The sequence below is a fragment of the Symphodus melops genome, assembly GCF_947650265.1.
Source record: "Symphodus melops genome assembly, chromosome: 17".
Classification (NCBI taxonomy): Eukaryota; Metazoa; Chordata; class Actinopteri; order Labriformes; family Labridae; genus Symphodus; species Symphodus melops.
This window is the reverse complement of record NC_136707.1, coordinates 9,580,316-9,586,315: the sequence shown is the minus strand read 5'-3', so window position 1 is coordinate 9,586,315 and position 6,000 is coordinate 9,580,316. Positions and strand designations below refer to the sequence as shown.

The following is a 6,000-nucleotide window of genomic DNA, read 5'->3' as shown; positions in this document are numbered from 1 at the left end:
CAAAGCATTTATCCTAGTGTGAATCTGAGCGATAGGGAAAGGGTTTATGTTTTATTTTATATTAAGTCTGCTTTTCTTTCATTTACTCCTGCAACCTGATATATATAATACGTAGGCAGTCAGAGATCACATGGATCTGGAGCACTGCGGGCATGGGGTTTTGTTCATGTGAAAAAGAAAACAAGCAGCGCTCCCTTAGAGAATAACAAGTATCACTGCACCAATCTATTTAATAATTTATTGGTGTGTTGCTTTGAAAAATCATCTTATTTTTGCTCTGCTTGTGAAATAATACTCCTGTGTCCTGATTCTGTGAGAACATTTTTTCTGTGTAACAGATATGATTTTTTTTTTTTTTTCAGTACACAGCTCATCCTTTTGTTATGCAAAGAAGAATCTGACATCTGCAGCACATTGTCTTTTTTAGCCTTCCGATAACTAATCATCAAGTGATATAACGCAGCAGTCTGGAAGGATTTCTTTGGGCTCTTTATCTTTGGCAGCTTCGAATTTAATCTCAAAGTACTTCAACGCATTCAAGAAGCCTTCTTCAGGCCGAGATGTGTGTCACATTGTGAGGTAAAGCTGAGGTCACAAGGATTTTGTGTCCTATGTCTTCTGTGCAAACGTACAAAAAATGTTTTTTTTTGTGTATAACACAGTTGGTTTCATACACAAGCAGGTATTTTTAGTGAGTAATGGTCAGCTTTAATCAAAAGTAGGGGTGGCAATCACCAGAGGCCTCATGATTCGACATTATCACAATACTTCAGTCATGAAACAATGTTACTGCCATTCTAAACATCTTGCCACCTGCTGAGACTTGTGATACAATATATTGTGATTGATTCCGATTTAACATTATTAACTGCATATTATGTCGACAAAATGAAATGATGTCAAGAACTGTTTTTTAAAACACGAGCAGGATTCATGTATTTATTTATTCACTGTTTTATATAGGGTTGTAAAGTTGAACTGATCCGAATGTTAAAGATCGAGGTAAATCAGTCTTGATTGGAAACAAAGGTTCTACCTGTCAGTGGCCCGGCTGAAAAGTAATGAAAGGCTTCCCTGAGGCTTCGCTGTCTGTCGCTTTGTTTAGCGTCTTTAATCTGGCAAGAAACAATAAAATATCAACATTTGTCTCCAGCTATTGGATAACTGTATCAAATGAGTAAGGACAACAATATATTACTGTATTGATAATGTATTCCCACCCCCACTACAGGACATTAGTAAGAGTATATTGCATGCAAAAGTAAAGAAGAAAAGCCAGAAGCTACACGTGGTATGACAAAGTTTGGGACCCTCTGTCCTACAGTCAAGTTGCATTGCTTGTGCTCTTATGGCCAGAGGACTCATTTTACTTATTTGGACAAGAAACGCTTTTCTCTACACGTCTGAATTATAAGAACACTATTAAACAAAGTGAAAAACAAACAACATTGAGGCAAACTCAGAACCAGATTTCATTGAACATTTTTGAGAATAAATAGACGGTGTTGTACAACTAAAGACAAACTGTTAGCTTAATATTTCAACCATTGCTAATCTTTTCTACGGTTATTTAAGTATTTCTTCTATTTAAACAAGAACTGTTACCTTACTATTTTAGCCATTTTAGACGATCTAACTGTCAATTGATAAATGGAAGTAAAGAATTTAAGAACTAAATTAATACTTCTATACTTTTCGGAACTATTTCAACCATTTGTGTATTATATTATTTAGTTTTAATTCTCCGTAGTCATTGAACTGTTTTTTACTTTTGCTATCGCTGCATGACTAGACTGTTGGTTTTGCTAGCTTTTTTTTTGTTTTTTTGTATTTTTTAGGGGCTTTTCTGCTTTATTTGACAGGACGGCTGAAGAGAGAGAGAGAGAGAGGAAGTGTCGGAGGCAGAGAGAGAGAGAGAGAGAGAGAGAGAGAGAGTGGAGCAGATGAGGGCCGAGGTCAGAGTCAAACTCACAACCAACGGTAATGAGAACAACAGTGTAGCCTCCATACGTGGGGAGGGTACACTGCTAAACTATCTGGCGCCCCAATGACGTAACTTTTTTAAAAGTGAGATTGAATTATTAGTGTAAAGGTGTTTCAGTTGATTTATTTCGTTCATCCATTCTCTTTACCAAAGCATCATTTCTATAAAGCTATCTTTGCTGCATAGCATACAGTACGGACCTGGAGGAGCATTTTGCTCTAATGTCATATGATTTCCTTCTGTTCCTAAACATGCATTTTTATGAACTGAAATACATGTTTGTTATAATAACTTGAGCGGTAAAACCTGGACACAAAGATTGTTTATATGTTTATACAGTCCAGGCGAAAGCACATGGCAGCAGCTCAGTGGCTCTCTGCTGGTTGCAGTGTGACGAGAGAATTGGCCATTGTGAGAGGGGTGTGCTGGATCTGACCCTGCGCCACAAGCAGACATGCAAGTGTGAAATCCAGTCGAAGGGTAAGCAGCTGATAAAGCTGCACAACAAAGGCAATATCATCTCTCCCGCTTTCTCCAAAATGTCTTTTCATCCATCGTTCTCCTCTAATTATAATATCTCCTCTTTCATTGGGCTTCTTCCACAACTTCATGTCGCAGATGGATCTAACTTGAATTAAATGATCAATTTGTGTTCAATCATTTAGTGCTGAAATACTACGTCTCTTAAAAAAAAAAAAACAACTATCTTAATTTGTAAAAATATAAAATAAAAAATGTTTTTCTGTATTGGTTCCCTAACGTGTTTAAAGTAATCAGGGGCAAATCAGTCATGCCTGTTGGGTCTGTTACCATAGCTACAATAAGGATGTGCAGACAGTCATCTGGTCCTTCTTTCCTCCAATAGGGTCACACGACTGAAGCTGCAATAAGTAAAGATGCTCATCTTTCACCAACACACTAATAAGAATCAGAAACAGGTTTATGAGTGTGACAAAGTATTGTACAGTGGCAGGCAGGGGACTGCACCCAGTCATGGCGGACCACAGAAACAAGATTGGACGAGTCACAAAGCAGGAGAGGAAGGTGAGAGCATCTACCATTTTGAAATTCAACTCCTCTTATTGTTCACTGGAAGAGTTTCGCAGAACAAAACAGTGGCTATAAACAAGCTACGCTGTAGCCTTCAAGCTCTGGATGTCAAAAGAATGCTGAGAACAAAGAAGTGTCACTTTAAATGAAATCAGTAAATTAAATGGATTATTGTGGCTTAAAAGAAGATACCTTTTGTACTCTTTAATGATGGAACAGCAAGAAATGATATTTAAATATATATATATAAAAAAACAGTGTTTGGTTTAGATGATAGAAATGATTTGTTGACACATTTGCAAGTACTTCTACAGATGTGGGCTCAATCAAAGAGAGCTCAAAAACCAATCAGACAGTACATGTGAGAAAAAGGTAAGTTCAGGAAAAATGATGGAGAATCTTTGAAGCCAGGCTTGTTAAAAAAAAATCAAAGGCCTGGGAGCTCAAATTAAATTTTTGTGGGCTGTTTGTATCATTTTTAGAAACTAACTGTGCTCAGATAATCTGCGGCTTTGAAAAGGACAACAGCCAATGCAGCTTGTTCAAGCTGCTCCCCTACTGGGCGGCCCATGAGCCTGTCGATATGGTGGTTTGATGTTGGATGGAAAATAAGAACCCCCCACAACAAACAGAGAGGGCTGGAACAGAGAGACTGGAACAGAGAAAGAGAGGGTAGAAAGGGAAGAACCATCGACAGATGGACTCTGTTGTGATTAAAGATGGCGGCAGTCTTCACTGCAGACTACGAAGGACTATACTCGATCCATAGAAAAGCTTTGGGAGTAGTCTGCGATTCAACACAACAAAACCAAGAGGAACACAGAAAGGTAAATCAGCAGGTATGATGTCAGCTTTTCAATCTCTGAGGATGAAAACTATGATTACCTGTAACTTTCCATTGTGTTGTTTATCGGTCTATTATGTCTGTTATCGTTTTCATGAGAGTGCCATACTGGCTTTGTTGTGTTCTCCCTCTCATCAAAACCAAAGCACATCATTTGATTTGACCAGTGAATGTGCATCCCATGACCAGACAACTGAGCACCCCGACAGACACAGTGCCTAAATTCATTTCTTTCTTTTTTTTTTTGTTCAAGCCAGCAGATGTTTGGCAATGGACTTGGCCATTTGCTACATGGTTACGGGTGTATGCCTTTGGTATTATATCAACATATGAAATGTGGGCTTTTTTTAATAAGATTTTCCCTGTCTGAGAATATGATGTTCTGAGAGCTTGAATATCCAGCAAAAATAAACTCAAGTCTGCAAATTGCTCAATCCTCTTTGCCTAATCCACTCCAAGGCTTGTTAGCCATGACATATTCAGCCAGGACAAAGAAAATCAGCAGGACTCCAGAATACATTTTCTGACAGTCTTTTGATGTTCCCTTTGAATCATTGTCATTGAATAACGTTAATGTGTCAGACGCACTTGTATCCAAACTGTCCTCTATAAATAATGTGCTTAATACTCAAATGTTAGGTCCAAAAAAGCTTAATGTAGGTTTGAACAGTTTTAGTTCAAAGAGTTTTGAAAATGTTGTTGCATCTTTTGTTCGCCTACCTTTGATTGAATTCTTTGAAAACAGCCAATTTAGAAAAGAGAAGCCTTTTATTGTTAGACTGAGAATGGGAGTGTTCATTTCAACGCCTTAATGGGCTTTTGTTCATCAGTAAATCTTCAACAGAGATAAGCCTATTTCAGCCAAGGCCTACGAGGGCGTCTAAATCCACACTGACAGATGGAACAAAAGACAAGTGAAAGGACTGCCTTGAAAAACATGGAGTTGTTCACTGGTAACACTAAACTTCAAGTGGATGATTAAGAGCTTGACTATATTTTAAAACATCTAGCATAGTCATTTGCAATATGGAATCCTACTTTAGAAGTCATTGTTAAAATATCAAACTAAAGAAATTTTATAAGAAGAAATGATACCACTGTTCAGTCGTCAAAAAAGTAAAAATAATCTCATAATATATTTTATTGTTTGGGTTTTAATGACTAAGCATATCTTAAGGAGTGTATAGCACAATATCTTACTTTTACTTGTTCTGAGCTGGTTTCCTAAATACCCAGGTCTGAATACTACAATCACACCTTTGAGCAGTGGAACATCTTTGGAGCAGCTCTTCTTAGCATCTCATTTGAGGACTTCCTGTTTGTATTTACAGAGGAAGAGAAGACTGTTTGTCTCGAATTAATGTCAATCATCTATTTGATAATTTGTTGTTTGGTTGTCTATTGTTTAATTCATTTTTTGTGCCAAATCAAAAATTAAGTTTGATGCACAAAAAAACCCAAACTCATTCCTGGATTGTCTCTTTAACGAAAGGTTGGGGATTCAGTCCCTCGGTCCTGTAACAACTTTTATAATGTGTCCTTGGGCGAGACACTTTACCCCCAAATTGCCTTACTGTTTTAGGATGTATCCATGAACATCCAGGTGTGAGTCATTTATGAACATGAGACACCATTTCTGAGTGATGAACTCCTGATTTCATTTCTCACATAGATGATTATTAGTCTTGAACATATTAGTCTTAAATTACTTGTTTATTTTTAATTGATTATTTAATGTTTACATCTGCACAAAGAGAGCACAGTCTACCGAAGTTAAATTCACTGTGTGATAAACATCCCTGACCAATAGCTGATTCTGATTCTGATTAATTCAGCTCCTTAACTTACACATTTTAAGTTTGGCTGCTGTTGTTTCTCATCGGGTACGTTGTCCTGGCAGTAACATGATTCCTAAAGTGCTGTTTTTATCTTCTGCTTGGTTGTTGAACTTTGATTTGTATAGGAACAAGTATGTAGCAAGTAAAACAATTCCACACAGACAAAAACAGTATTAAAATACAGACTAAAAAAACGTTTGAAATCTCTGTTAAAGCTTTAGAAAGAAGACTTTCTTATTAATAATGATGAATATTATTACAAAACTATATACTATAAAACAGAC

The 6,000-nt window shown here is 37.0% G+C and overlaps 1 protein-coding gene across 6 annotated transcripts in view; it reads left to right on the top strand.

The window, feature by feature from the left end:
* The first annotated feature begins 2,328 nt into the window (after positions 1-2,328).
* Positions 2,329-6,000, top strand: part of axin1 (axin 1) — a 30,308-nt gene continuing 26,636 nt past the window's right edge. Inside the window, exons 1-3 of one of the 6 annotated variants that reach the window (XM_079365667.1) lie at positions 2,329-2,464; positions 2,850-3,028; positions 3,517-3,861. The gene's annotated coding sequence lies outside the window, so the exon portion shown is untranslated. Of the gene's footprint in view, positions 2,465-2,802; positions 3,029-3,516; positions 3,874-4,131; positions 4,193-6,000 lie in introns of those variants that run through there. The other 5 variants (XM_079365669.1, XM_079365672.1, XM_079365670.1 and 2 more) reach the window with 5 other exon arrangements.